We start from the raw sequence: 13,289 nt of genomic DNA, 5'->3' as shown, positions 1-13,289 counted from the left end.
GGAGGAAAACCAGACGGGAGCAAGGAACGCAAATTCCAGACAATATAACTATATTTGATTATTATTTCAGAAAATAATACACAAGAGTCAACTATAAAGTGGATCACATACCTGATAAATTATATTTTTTAATAAAATGTGAATGCAGACGGAGATAAATCTGAACAAATTATTGGGAAATGCGGATTTGAGGCAAGCGATAGAAAGAGGCAAGAATAGATTTTAATAAATACAAAATATGGGATTAGTGGCACTTACTCCAAACATATCTTAACAACCGAGGTCAACGCTATTCAATCTTGACTATAAAATATGTATAATAAAGCTTTCTTCAACACAAATAAATGCAAATGATTTATTACTCATCTAAACACTACCAATTCTGAACGTCCACTGTGATACCACTGCATGCATATTATTGTCAATCAGGATTGTAGAAAATAAAATAACTGCCTCTTGTGGTAACATGTTAAAAATAACAGTAGTAATATCACAACACCAAGTGGAACATGAAAGTCAGCAGACTGCCTATTGAATATGTAACATTACACCACGAAGCTGAGAAAAAACGTGTACAAATATATTTATAGGAAATATGAGGAGAAAGGGGCTTAAAAATTATTTCTAAATAGATGTAGTTTCATACAAAAGTATTATTTGCATACACTTGATGAGATATCTAGAATCCAATTTCTGAAAGGTTCAATGTGAAATATCTGATCTTTCAATTCTAACACCACCTAAAATAAACTGAATCACATCATGTGAAGCTAACCGATACATAAAATCAATTGTATGCATTTCATGGATACAACGATCCAATGATAGCTTTTATCAAGTTCTATGCCTTTAGGGGACGTTAAAATCACTGTCCTGTAAGTAGTACTTTGTCTGTAATTACAAGCTAAGGGTCTGATTTAGATATTGGCGAACAAGTTACTCTGTTACAACAGTGACGCATATCCCATTTGCTGAAATCTAAATCCCATAGGATATAATAAGATTTAGATTTTGACAGATCGCATATCTGTAACTCGTTTGCCAATATCTAAATCAGGCCCTAAATACTGCTTACAGTGCCCAAAGTATTTCTCAGGAACACACTGCTGGTGCAGCCAAGTACGCAGTTTGTAAAAGAAAGAGCACTGGTGCCCAGAGCTCTGCTCAAAAGCTGGCAGCCAGTGCAATTAAATGTGGATGTACTGAAAACCAGGGCTGTCAGTCTTAGGTCCACCTCATGCTACTTTAATCCACTACCAGATAATCTCTGCCCCTTTATCTCACTCCTGCAGGTTCCTAATGTCTCCCTCTGTAATGCTTTTTCCGTCTTTGTCTTTCTCTGTCTTTCCTATTTTTTCATTTTTCCCTCTTTTGCTCTGATGGGAAAATAAGTGCTGTACGCAAAAATAAGTGCTGGTGGCCTCACCAGATACCACCAGCTCAAATTAAACACTGGTGCTGCTGAATGCCAGGGTTGCTAAACCTCAAGGCTTCCTAGGCCCTGGTTACATGTGGGTTGGTGTTTTCCCTGTTTGCATAGAGGTCGGAATTATGTCTTAGGTGGTATTTACTGCATTGAGTAATTACCAGGTCCATTATATATCTAACCCTTTGTTAAACTGTTATTCTAAAGAAGCTCATAAGAACTGCTATTTATTGCACCTGCAAAATAACATATATTTTAGTCCTGGCATCCTTGGTGTGGTTTCCCCTGACTTTTTGTCCTCTGACCACCTGTTGCTCTGACTTCATTTTTGCCAGCTATAGGATTTTATGCACTTTACCACTGCTAGCCAGTGCTAAAATGCAGGTGGTCTGTACCCTAAAACATGTCGACATTGGCTTAACCACAATTAGCATATTTAATTTACTTTTAAGTCCCTAGTACAGTGTACTATATGTATTCAGGGTCTGTGCATTAAATGCTACTAATGGCCCTGCAGTACTGATTGTGTCACCCATTACTATAGTCCTAAACATATCTCAAGACTGCCACTGCAGAGCCTGCGTGGGCAGTTTTAAACTGCCATTTCGACCTGGCAAAAAGTGCATCCACTTGCCATACCCAAATCTTCCTTTTTATTATATATAAGTCATCCCTATGGTAGGCCCTGGTTATCCCCAGGGTCAGAGTGCAGTGTATTTAAAAGGTTGTCTATGTACGTTTAACTTTTACATGCCCTGGTAGTGAGAAACTTTTAAATTCATTTTTCACTACTGCAAGGCCCATGTCTCCCATAGGTTAATATTGGGGTTACCTTGAAGCAACCTTTAAGTGTAACTTAGAATTGGTAAAAGATAAACATTTGGAGTTTGGTGCCTCTGGGCTCACAGTTTAATATCACAATGGTGATGTCAGATTTTAAATTGTATGTCTGAAAATGCCAGTTTTAGAAAGTTGACATGTTCTTCTTTTAATCATTCTGTTTCTCTGCCTGTCTCTGATTACATGTCTGGTGTGGGTGAGAGCTGGGCTTTGCACAGTCCCTCTAGACTGTCACATACAAAAGGAGCTGGGGTGTGAAATTTGCATTCTGATGGCTCATCACCAGGCTGATGGGTCTTCCTGTGCTAGATGGGAGGGAGGAGCTGACACTTTCACCTGAACAGGGCTGTGCCTGTCCCTACACAAATGACTGCATAACCCCCTGTAGAGTGTCTGGAGCCATGAAAGGAAGGGCAAGGACTCTGTGCACTGCAAAGGCCTCTCTTTGAAGTCTCCCCTATTTCAAAGGCTTACCTGGGTAAACTTACTGGACCTTCACTTTGCTGGGACCAACAAGATTCTGCCTGGAAGATGAAGAGCTGCTGTGATGCAGGAGGGACTGCCACTTTGCTAACTGCTTTGCTGTGTTGGCCTGCTGGTTGCTGATGGCTGTGCTGTAGGAGGGACTGCCACTTTGCTGCCTGCTTTGCTGTGTTGCTCCTTGCCTGGTAGCGAGAATGACTCGACCTGTTCTCTACCTCCTGGAACACAAGTTTCACCCAGCGCTTGCTGCTCTGCCCCTGTTCTTGCCGTCTCAGGGACATCAAAGACTATCTGCAACTCTGCTCCTGCTAATTGCACTCTGCCATCTGTGAGTCCAACCCTTGCCTGAGATGCCATTCCAGTTCTGGGCCTCTCTTAGCAGTTGGTTTTGGAGCTGTTTTTTCTGAAAGAATCAATCCATTGGAGCTGTTGCACCATTTGGAACTGATACCGTGCCCTCTGACGCCAATGCACTGACAATTCAACAATGATGTGGGACCCAACTGCGAGGTCCGATGATGATGCAGTACTGGTCTGAGGACATGGCTGCATGGCTCAACGACGCTTTGTATACATCTTAATGGAGTTTGAAGCTGATGTGAGACCTGACTGCAAGGATCGACACCGGTGCACCGACCCAACTGTGTGGATCAGAATCGACACATTGCCTTGGCATCACTCCTCGATGTCGATGCTTGTTCCACCCAAGATACTCTTTCAGCGAGCTCAGAGTGAGCCCCGTAGCCAGCCTGCCCTTCATCGCGGTCGGCCTAAGCTTTTGATTTACCTCGGTCTAGCGCTACCTCATGTAACCTTTTGGCGTTATTGACTTCTAACCATTATATTACAGTTTATTCTTTAAAAATTAATATCTTGAGTTCTACTTATTGGATTTCTGTTGTTTTGGTCTTGTTTTACTCGGATAAATATTCTCTATTTGTCTGAACTGACGTGGAGTCTTTTGTGGTGTTTTTTGCTGTGTTACTGTAATTAAGTGTTGCACAAACACTTTACACATTGTCTTCTAAGTTGAGCCTAACTGCTCTGCCTAACTGCTCTGCCAAGCTACCAGAGGGAGAACACAGCTTAATTTAGGGTGTCTATCTGACTTACCTTGACTTGGATTGTGGTCTCTAATTGGACAGGGTGCAAACCTCTGCCAACTAGAGACCCAGTTTATACCAATACCAAAGGATAAGGTTATTTTTCTGATATGGTAAAAAGCACCTTATTCTGAAAAAATGTGGAATCTGGGCCCTAATTTTGATTCCCCCTCATGCGTTTTTTTTCTACCACCCTACATTTCTGGTCTCTTTATCACACACTTGGAGGTTGATTTTCGTCCCTTAGTCTCTGTTTTCCTACATTACCCCTCTTCTTTCTTTATATATTTTAACTTTTCTCTCCCTTTGGTGAAGGTGGAGGGACGAAAAGGAAACCTGGCCCCAAAAAAATGAGTGCTGGCAGTGGCAGCTGGTGACATTTGAAAGTGGTGGGGGGTAAAAGGGAGGTATGAGTGCCCATGGCGAGCGAGCCCATTCATCATGAGATGGGTTCGGGGGAGTTCTCCCCAGCCAGAAAAGTTTGAAAAAAGAGTGGGCAAATGGTGCTATTTCAAGCAAATTTGAGAAAGCAAGAAAGTTAATAAAACAAGTGTAAAGATGTAGTTATGATATCAATAAAACGATTTCATATGATAAGACCTCACTCTATAATTCTGGATGAGAGGAGGAGATGCTGGAGTAACGATGATTAAAGGTCAGTAATTCAGGCTTTACCAGAGTTTAGAAAACTTCTCCTAGGTCTTCATGGGGCCAGGTAAAGAGAGGCCTGATGAGAGCAAATACAAAGCTGGGACCAGGTGGCGGAGACAACTACACAAAAATAAAAAATGTGTCTAGAGACTGCCCTTTATGGTCATAGCATCGATGATTTGTAAGCAGTGTTGAACTATTTTGTTGAACTGAGCACACGATCGAGTCATCAGGTAACCTTTGTTATGTGTAATCTCCAAAAAATGAATGATGGATAAGACTGACTGCCAAATATCAACAGAAAAACCTGAACTAAATGTACCGTTGTTATGCACAGAAAAAAAACACTTACAGTGCATGCAGAGGACATCCTGTAGCATGTGAGTGACATACAGATTCATCATACATGGACAGTGGTTTGCTGGCAGCTAAGAGAAGCAAATAAGACTAGCCTGGCAACTGAACTTGCTGCTGTTTGCTATTTATAGTGTTGCCATATGACTCCTTGTCACCAGGGGCGTTATATTTCCAGTCAGGGGTATTTCTTTTCACAAACCCCAATAACCTAGTATTTCCGTCATATTTTCTGAACCTACACTACATGTAATAATATTAAGGTCAGGGCTAAAAACACTGAGTTGTGATTTGCATGAACTCCTAATGCAATTCTATGGAATGAGTTAAGCTTTGAAATGGGAAGCGCTCAGTTAGCCCTAAAGAATGACTGCTGCTTCATTCTTTAAGGCTCCAAAGAGAAGCCGGGAAAGGCTGCCAGCTGGGAATACCTAAATAAAGTCCATGCCGTCCCAGCACGTGCTGCAGCTTGTTGGCACACAATTAATTAGTTCTGAGTGCATGAACAACAAGTGCCCCACGTACTTCATCATTATATGTGGTATGCATGTCAGAAAGAAGGAAACCGGAGCTAATGCTCCTAATTAGTACCAAGTGGACCCACCAAAAAAATGTTGTAAGTATGTTTCTTTAAAAAAAGAACAAGTGCCAGAAAAAAGTGTAAACTTAAGCATTACAGACAAGTGTCCTCACATGGCACAGGTTACAAAACCCTTTCTAGTACTATCCCTAAACAGCCGGTGGGAAGGGGGTTGCCAGATTACACTGCCAGCTTGGCAACACGTCCATACGTTACAAACAATTACGTAAATCTATATCTTTAAAGCACTTACCTCTAAAATCAGTCAAGACACAAAATAGAATGTATTGCTATTTAGTGGACTCGTAGATAGAACAGTGTTAAACATTTCTGACTTTCGCAATGCAAGTGTGTCGAATAAATGATTCTATGTGCAGTAATCTCTTCAAACATGTTCACTCCTTTTTGTACTTTCAACGCCATCACAAATCTCTCACACACGCCTTACCCCGCCCACTCTATCACATCATTAAAGCCCCAGCAGTGAACCCAAATGCAAGTAGTTTTTCTTCAGTGGCGGCTGGCAGTTTTAACAAAGGGGGGCAGACGGGAAGCACACTCACACTTTCACACACACACACCCACACGCATGCACGCACGCACATCCGTTAACAACACTCATCAACATTCAAACATACACGCACGCACCAAAAATTCATTTAAAACGATCACACACACACACACTTACCTTTGGCCTCAGAGGTCCCAGGAGGGTTGGGACTGCTGCCTTCCCTCCAGTGAGGGAAGGCAGCAGTCCCAGCCTCGTCACAGAGTGGGATGGGGTCAGTGAGACTGCTGACTCCACCCCACTCTGTGACGAAGTGTCACTGATTGACACTTACCATGGGCGCTTCAGGGCTTAAATCTGAAGCGCCCAGGTCGAAGTCAATGAGTGATGTTTCACGCGGGGGAGGGCCTCGAGGCACCTTTGCTGAGCGAGGAGGTCACGCCCATAGGAGCTGTGACCTCTTCAGCCCAGCAAAGTTCAGCTCAGGCAGCCAGGAGTCTGCACAAATAGAGCATGTCTGCTCCTGGCTGCCTGATCTGAACATGAAGAGTGTTTGTCAGGCTGACCTTTGCTCAGCCTGACAGACACTCTTCATGAGGGGCAAAAGGTGGGGGGGGGCGTGCCCCTCTGCCCTAAAGGACGGGCCGTGGGTGTTTTTCTTTTTGGCCTGAAAAGACATTACAATATCGTGACAAAGGTTCCCAAAGTTTTCTTACCTTCGACATTCATGCAGCATGTGTGTCTCTGGGACTGCCAAGCATGGTCTCACAAAGGAGTGCTCGAGAAACTCATGTCTGTACAAATAGGAATGCAGGATCGTCACTTGCTTCGCCTTCTCCACTCACTCTTGCCTAGATCCAAGAAACTCCATGTCTGATTAGCCGGCACAGGGGAGTGAAAAGGGATCCTCTCCCTTGGTGCTGCTCGGGCCTACTCTCGAGCCATTCCTTCCCCCCACCTCTGAAGCCAACTTTCATCTCCGAGCCACGGCATACCTCAAGACGCAGGGTAGTCCCAGTACAGCTGGCAGGGAGATGGAACTACACCATCTTTCACAAAGATTTGAGGCTCATGGTGCGTCGCAGGGGAAGGGTGGCACAAGGGAGGGATAATATTTAAATAATACTTTTTTTTAAAAACTCACTTACCTCGATCGCCACCGCTGCTGCTCTGCTCCATCCCCTCTTCCGTCTCCTCTTCTGCTGCAGGCACAGGCTCCCAGCCTGTCCTGCGGCCAATCCAGCATCAGGATTGGCTGGGAGGGCCCAGCCAGGGTGCTCCCAGGCAGACTGGGAGCCTGTACAGGCTCTCTCCAGCCCGGCAACTGTGTTGCTGGGTTGGAGAGGGCTTACTGCGCATGTGTGTTTTGCTGACCTAAGACGGCCAGCCAAAAATACATGCGCACTGAGGGGGAGAGCTGAATGCTGTGCTGTTCCTCACTGCTCGTCACCCCAGTGGCCTCGCCCCTTTACAAGAAAACGATAATAAACACATTTTACAAGAAAACTATAGTAAACACGATTTCCTGTAAAGGTTTTGCACCTGCCGCTGCTGGCAGGGGGCGACGCTCCCTCCCCTCAGTGCTTGTGTCCACCACCAACATAAACTGGCACAAATTATGCACTACCTGTGAGAACATGCACCTATGAACCAAACCAAGGTTCTACAGCTGGTTCCTTCATCTCTGTTCTGCTTGCTGCCAAGAGTCTGGTAAAAATGTACTGACTGCCAGGATTGAGGAGTGATATTCAGAGATATAAACTTTTGTATAAATCACTATTTGATTATGTAGCGACCACACCCAAAATGTGCATCAGTTAACGGTTCTGGTTTTGGCTCTATTTCACCGAGCTGATCGTATATTTAAAGGTAAAAGCCAATTTGGGTTGTTTTTACCCCGTACCGAAGGTCGACAGTGGTAATAAATTTACCGTTGTCGGACATGTTACCGCAGGCGGAAACCCAGAAGTGTGGATTTTGCCTCAAATGTATTTTTTCCTCTTTTGTACCACCAGCTTCTTGACTACAACCCTCCATGTAAGGAAGCCCCAAAGAGCGCTAGAGTGCGTCATTTCCTCTGCTGTTTCTGGTCGCATTACGCTTGCAGTGCTTCCCTTCTCCGAGACAGTCTGCCCACGCGGCCAATAAGTGGCGATCCTATTGAAATCCTATAGAAATGTGTCTAAAATGATTCGGCTTCCCGGAATTAATTACTGGGCGGACTCAAGCCCTTCACCTTCAGGAAGTCAGCATCATTATTTTGCTGAATCTGCCTGAAAGGAACAATAAATACTTTATCCTTGATTGAATGTACTTGGCTCAAGTAGGCAAGGCTGTCGAACCCGGGGGACTAATTATTATGCGTCTCTTTTATTTTACGCATTTGATGTGGCTCGGACCCAACTCCAGCAAGCCGAGGGCCATTTTAGACAGAACGATTTATGTTAAAGAGGCACATTACAGAAATCAGGACGTAGGGATAGATTGTTAAAAAAACATGAAGTTTACTCATGTAGGCTTACGCCTGCATTTGGAGTAAATGTATAGTTTGTACATATTATACAGAGGATACCAGTAGTCATGGAAGGGTTTGTTCTGAAATTCCTTAAACGAATTTCAAGTTGCTCTCACACGATGGCATATTTTTCATATCCATAAATAACCCACAGTAGTGCATTAGCCCTTTAGAATTTTTTTTCTTACTATTTATAATATTTTTTTTTACTTCAGGCGGCTGCTCATTTGTTTGTGGCAATGCGCCTTCATGACAACCCTACATTTGCGGTGTTTTTTCCCCCTTCCCTACCTGGGTTCAGTTTTAGTGTGAGTCCTTCTGTTGATCGTGTTCAGGGTGGAACGTGCAAGAGGTCACGTGTGTGGGCCTCCACAAACTTCCCATGTCATTGACGCCGTCAAACGCCACCCATCGTCTAATATCATTTAATACACGCATAGTTATCTCCGAATAAACCCTTGCACGAGCGTTAATTTGTTTTGAGAATCTCCAATATGAATTTACACTAATATATATTGCCATTCGTGCACTTATGTTGATGTTTGGTGTAAGGGCTTTGAGGGTCAGGCACATTTAAAAGGTGAGGAGTTGTAACATTTAACTCTGCCTGTCTTAGACTTTAGGGTTACAAAAAAAAAAACTTGTTATATAAAAAAGCTTGAGTAGAAATAATTTGACCAATATCAAATTCAATTTCAGTCAAAATGATTTGCATCCACTCACTATGTTTTTACAAAAGCTGACGCGGACGTTTGTCTACAGCTACCAAGATCAGCAGGTTAGTGTAAGCGCCTGGCGCCATTTTAAACCAAATAGAATATTTACAACGGCACTTCTAGTACCTTTGCCTTGAACGTTGGTTGTCTTATAGAAACATAGAACGATCTGGCATAGAAACATGTGTTTCCTGATTTTTTTGTAAGAAATGTCTGCAATTAGCATATCTTTAGAAATCACAGCAAATAGAGCTAACCGAGGACCGCTGTCAGATTTGACTAGTTTGAAACACATATGCAGGACGCTGGGATGGGATGATAGCCTTCAGGGACATGCACGGGTTCTGTAAATCATTAAAAATTTAATGACCATCTTTGCTGAAATGAAAGGCTCTTACTAGCTACTGTATAGAATAAGATAGAAAGAATTGATTTGAAAAATTTAATTTGTTGCTAATTCAAGTATTGATCGTTTTATTGACTTGGTCAAACAAATTGTAGCACTAGAGGGCAAAATGTCACATGAAGGTTCTTTAATGTTGACATAAAGACTATTAAGCATACAAATGGTCCCTGCTACAGTTACTGAGTAAATGGAGCAGTTTCTCTTTTCAGTCTCACTCTGCAGGTCTGAATGGTTTGCTGTTCAGAAGGCAGTTCTCTGTGTTGTGTCTTTGTCTCTAATTAACTCTTTTTTATAGGTGCTGTGTCTTTTGGAATTGCAGCCATTTGTAGGATGTTTTAGAGACCCACACACAAATATGTTTATGTGTGTATGTGTCACGTAGGGTGAAAAAACTGAATTTCTACACACAAAATAGAGGCAGATTGAATAGAATTAGATCTTGGGGCATATTTACAAGCAGCTTGCACACCTGACGCAGCCGTGGTGCTATTGTACTCTATATTTGCATCGTGGCGCATTTGACCTGATGCATCACTTTTTGTAGGCCTGCGTCAGAAAAAAACTGTGCGGGAACTGGCTGCGTCACACACATTTTAATGCTTGCAGAGTGGGTGTTCCGTCAGAAAATCCAACTTAATTCCGAAGCAGTGATATCTACAAGTACTTCATTGTGAGCCGCTTCTTCAAGATGTGTCTCACAAAGCCTGAGATGCTTCAGAAGTCCTATGCCTCCATAACCCAGGAGTAGGAATTGATGCAGTGGCTTTGTAACAGGAATCTGACCGTCTGAAGTCACTTTACACAGTGGAATGTGTCTGTATTTCACATCCCCACTAGTTGTGGCATTCCTACACATGTGACAAGCATGTTGTAGGACCCATTGACCAAGCTGGGATAATGGCACCTATGATATCATCATCCATTGCAGCAAGGCAATGTGACATTGTGTGCTACTTGTAAGGGTGAGACCAGGATTCTTACTTCTCCATTGAGGAAGGAGTCCCCAAGTCTGTGCCAGCGTATCCAGAGGATAACAGGTAAGTACACACAGAAGGTAGGTAATACATGTATTGCCACTTTATATTACACCATATACTTGTATTCACTCACATAACACTGTCACTCACTATGTCACATATACTCAGGTCTCCACATACACATAAGTAATCTATGCCCACTGTCATTTGATACATAGCCATACTGCTTACACTATCGCCAGGAACAATGTGAGATCCTACAAGGTTCTATTCCACCATTTTACAGCCTTTCAAATTGGCCCCAACACATTAGGCTACTGGTGTCAGCCAGAACTGACTGAATGCGTCTGATTTTTGATGCATTGCTGAAGTTGAATCAGTTGGGAGGCCAACTTCTGGAATGTGCTACTTTTGAGGCTTATGCATTGATGCATAGTTCCCACTGATACATCAGTATTTCTGAAGTATCCTTGTGCCATGGTGCGTCGTATTGTTATTATGGCGCATTCGTGGAGTCAGAAGCTGTTTCGATGCAGCACAACTTGTTTTGACACATCGCTGCTGCAATCCAGCAATGCATCAATCTTTGTAAATCAGACCCTTTGTGTTTACAGATACGTGTGCGTGGACAAACACTTTATACGTGTGTTCTTACTTCAGTAGCACGCAGAAAAGTAGTCTCCTAATAGGGTTAGTCATTTGTAATTTTAGAGTGGGATGGGGTATGAAAAAGCATTTTATTTATGGAGGAGTTTTACTACACAGAAAAAAAGTCCATAATTGAAAAAAACTGCTTATAGACAAGTGTGACATGCACTTTAACTATAACCCTAAATGGTAGTATGGAAGTGCTGCCAAGCAGCTATCAGTTTGCCTAGTCTAGATTTAGGCCCATATTTATCAAGGTTTTGTGTCGCCCTTGAACCACCCAAGGGGGGTGCAAGAATGTCTCAACACCTAAGTGAAATTTATCAAGTCACACAAGATCACCTTGCCTGGCCCTTCATGACTTGATAAATCTACTACGCCCCAGGGAGGCATTCCATGGATGGAGCATGGGTATTCCCACGCATCCACCCATGGATTTTGGCGCAATTCTAGATTTATCATTAATGGTAGAACTGGGACTGTTTCAAGATGCTACACCTCCCCAGGTGAGGCGTAACAAAGAGAAATACCTTTATTCTCATTATTTTTTCCTTTTTCTAAGTGTGCTGCATTTTTCAGCACACAAAGAAAGAGGAAAATGCCTCTCAAGATTGTTTTTTGTGTAGGAAGGTGTCCCTTGCAGCACAAAAACAATTCTGCCTACAACAAAGGCACCCTTGCAACATGACACAAGGATGCCTGTGTTGGAGCTAGGCAGCCAAAAGTGTGCCAGCGCTCTTAAAGGGCATGAATACACTGTATGATGTTAAACACAGCACATTCCTGCCCTTTCCCTTTCATTCAGCACAGCGCAGCAAGGTAGCTTGCTGTGTTGTGATGCATGAAAGATTGATAAATATGTCCCATAGTGTTTTAATCTTAAGGCACGTTGCACAGATAGTCATCTAAAAGTAACAAACCATAATGCAAGAATAAGACAGTAGTTGATCATAATTAAGTCCAAATTTCTGACACCTTGATAGAAATTCCAATTCGACCAGCTACACATATTGTCTAGTGGATTCACTATGTAGCAAGTTTCTGTTCTGGGCATATAAATGAATCCGGTTGTGTCTTAGAGCTTTAGATTGGCATCTCGTGGTGTATATTGGTCTAACTGTGTAGTGCATTAATTAGTAGATTTATTCTGTTTGATGCAGTGTTCCATAACTCCTATTCCACACTTGGACTAAGCAGAAAAAATTAGCAGTGGATCAACTAGAATCTCTACAAGTGCATGCCTGTGAAGGAAATATGAACCCGTGTTTATTCACAGATGTGCACAAGGACTTTCAGCAAGCTGCTATTTTTGTTGATGTTTTATCACATGAGTGGTGGGAGGTCCTGCATATTATTCTTCACTTTGCTTTATGTGTGTGAATCTTAGACCAGATTTACAGATGACACTGTTCTACTATAATTTCAAATCAGTGTAAACTGGAACAAGGCAGCCCTTCTTCTGTAACCTTGACAGGTCCAGGAGTGTTTTCATGAGTGTGTCTGGAGATTTAATATTTCTCCCTGATGCCAGCATTTGAGTGAGGGATTTCCCTGTCCTACCCCCAGATCAGGTTTTGAAAAGGTCTTCTCTTTCTCCTATCAAGGCTCCAAACTGTGTGGGATGCCAAAAGACAGGGCAGCCATGATGCCAGGTTCCCTTTTATGTGCAGGAAGCAAAGCCTTCTGAAGTGTAAGTGGAGCTCGTTACAACCCCTCCCCAGTCATCCTGACAGATTGGCCCATCCTGTCCACTCCTATTGTGTTACTGTCCAGAAACAATAAACAACTCCAATAGCAGAGACATTCACAGGCATGTGACCCAGGACACTGGCAGAAGGCACAGGTAATTGGGACAAGAAATTGCCAATTTTCTAAAAGTGGTAACTGAAAATCTGACTTCACCTTTAAACAGGAATTTAAAATACAATTAATTTGAGGGCAAGCAGCATATCTCCACCTGCTCCCAATTGAAAGAATCCAAAGTTAGTCCTTATAAAATGTAACAGGGTAACCCAGTGTTAGTGAGTAGGAGAGATAGGGCTTTCAAAAGTGAAAACGACTTTAGGAGGTTTTCCACTGTCA

Source organism: Pleurodeles waltl, chromosome 2_2, assembly GCF_031143425.1.
Source record: "Pleurodeles waltl isolate 20211129_DDA chromosome 2_2, aPleWal1.hap1.20221129, whole genome shotgun sequence".
Taxonomy (NCBI): Eukaryota; Metazoa; Chordata; class Amphibia; order Caudata; family Salamandridae; genus Pleurodeles; species Pleurodeles waltl.
The sequence above is the reverse complement of the archived record's forward strand: the minus strand, read 5'-3'. Positions refer to the sequence as shown.